We start from the raw sequence: 2494 nt of genomic DNA on the forward strand, positions 1-2494 counted from the left end.
ATAAGAATTCTTTGGATGTCTTGGGAATTCCTGAGATGAACTTCTAAGTTGGGAATATTTTCTGCAAGGGTTCTATATTGAGGAATTAAATGTTAAAACAAATGTAAAGAAATTGGTACCAATAACGCCTTTAATAAAATTTATTTTCAGAACTTAAAGCTTATGTGCTAGAGACAGCCGAGCCGAGAGTGATAAATTCAGCTGGTGTCGTTCACAAGAGAAGAATTCTTATCAGGACAACAGATTGCATCTAACTTCTGCCGTCTGCATGCCGCTAATCATGACAGGATATTTCTAAAGCTGAACAAGAAGATAATGACATGCGCTCACCAGTAAAGAAAATTTATATTAAAGAGTAGCATAGATTTCAGGTAGTGCTGGATAATATTCAGGGTCATATTTTAAGACCAAAAGTAAAATTAATATCATTTACTAAGGCTGTTCAAAGTTAATTCTACGTTAAACGTCACATCTAAAGTTCAAAACCTACGAGGGACGGAGGAAAAAAATAAACAAAATTTTCAAACAATTGTGAATTTCTTCAAATTAACCTATTCACTACATTAAAAACATTACAATTAAGTAATAAGAGGATTTAATTGATATTACACTAAAGATTAATTTCCCTAGCAGAGTTTTTCCTTGGTATGTAAATCAGTTTGAGTCCTATTGTTAGCAAACAATGTAGTCTAAGACTGAATGTGCAGGAAAGTGGCTTTTAACTAGGCCTCAGTTGTCCTTTGGATTTATATTGCCACACGTCCATGGTACCCTGGAGGCAAATGCTTCTTCTTGTGGGAATAGTTGCTCAATATCTACAATTAAAATTATTGATGACAATATTTAAAACTGTTCATGTTGAAATATCTCAAATTGAATTATGTCGTATTTTTTCTTAGTACTAGCTGTTAGATGATCTTTAATACCTTGAATTCCACACAAAAGACAGGATTCTTCACGTCTTGGTATACCCCAACCACTTTCCTTACTCTCCTTTAATTGAAAGGCCCTATCTTCGGTAAGCTTCTCCCTGCTCAAATGGTTATGACAAGTATTATCTTTTCCAAAATGTAGCTATTTTTAGGTACATGAATTATGAAGAAATCAATTAATAATAAACTCATTACTGTTCCTTTCGATTTTTACAGAAATATTTTTAAAATGAAACATATTAAATAAGATTTGAATGATGCTTTTCACTGTATATAAATCTTCGTTTTTGACAGTTTCCACTCAGTAAAAAAGTTTTTCGATTTTCTCCAAAATACAATGAAAAGTTCAGCCAATAGAATCACGAACTGAGAGTCTGTCACTGTCAGTCTGAACATGTGATTCGAAGACTGACAAAATAAATCAACAAACTAGACTTTGTCATTAACTTCAATCATAAAATCATCTATTTTTTACTTACATTTATGGTCCCAAACTCTTTAATACACTAGTTTTCTTTAATAAGACACCACCTGCCTTTACTGTTGCTGTCAAAGCACATTTTCTGTCACTACGGAAAGCAGAATTCAGTCGCTAATTGTAGAACCAAACCGGAACAGACATACGGAATTCCGAATTGTTTTTTTTTTTTTCAAAGACGAATTTCTAATAAACCTACCCTCCCGGGTGACGTTAAACATAGTTTTAATTTTAAACAGGCTAATTTTTCTCTGATGCGATTCCCTGAAAAACGACTAAGAAAATGACGTCTGCTAAATTGACAGCGCCACTCTTATGGTAATATATGTATAATGCCCGAGATATCGCCAACATAGGTCCAAAATAGGCATAATAAAACATGCAGTAAACTAGGGTATTCGTGACATTCATCGACACTTAGCAAATTGGTATTTTAGACCGTTTGACCTCTGTAAAAAGGCTATACGGGAGGACGGGAAGAGGATTATCGACGAAAACTTATCCGGACTGTAAAGAACGTGATTGAGAGTAACCAATATCACACTATATCTCATATATACCTGCAGTTTTTGGTTTTAAAACGAAAAAGAATATTCTTTACTTGTTTAATAGATTTTAAGCTTGACAAGAAATGGTGTTTGGGTGTTGAATAGATAAGGTAACTCAAACTGTACAGGTACTCTTGGGAAAACGTTGAGAAAATGAAAGTTCAATCACATATTTTTTATAATGCCTGTGACTTCGACGATTTTGCTGCTCCGTGACTTAATGATATGTCCCAAAAAAACATTCAAAATCGATACTAATTTACAACATTTTGATAAGAAATTTTGAAGACCATATAATTAAAGATTCTTTTATATTATGTGATATTTTGCCCGATTATGTCGTAAAATATTTTTTCTGTGCAAAAAGCCCGCGTAATTTTTGAACGGCCCTCGTACACAAAGTATTTGGTAAAATTCAACCATATTTCGACATTGGCTTATTTAAATGAAAATTTAACTATTAAAACACGAATTCTATTCAAAGCAGCAGCACTTTTCAGAGACTAGAAGATATGCAGAAACAATTAATAGTTTGA

At 33.0% G+C, this 2494-nt stretch overlaps 1 long non-coding RNA gene across 1 annotated transcript; it reads right to left on the reverse strand.

Annotated features, from left to right (window-relative positions):
- Positions 1-643: 643 nt before the first annotated feature.
- Positions 644-1486, reverse strand: LOC134235832 (uncharacterized). Its single transcript, XR_009985486.1, has 3 exons — positions 1412-1486; positions 927-1030; positions 644-815 (listed from the first exon to the last, which is right to left on the reverse strand). It is a non-coding gene; the product is annotated as an uncharacterized LOC134235832 (long non-coding RNA).
- Between the last annotated feature and the right edge of the window lie 1008 nt (positions 1487-2494).

The sequence above is a fragment of the Saccostrea cucullata genome, unplaced genomic scaffold (assembly GCF_032062105.1).
Source record: "Saccostrea cucullata isolate Sc308-1 unplaced genomic scaffold, CSIRO_AGI_Scuc_v1 ctg3672, whole genome shotgun sequence".
In the NCBI taxonomy this organism is placed as follows: domain Eukaryota; kingdom Metazoa; phylum Mollusca; class Bivalvia; order Ostreida; family Ostreidae; genus Saccostrea; species Saccostrea cuccullata.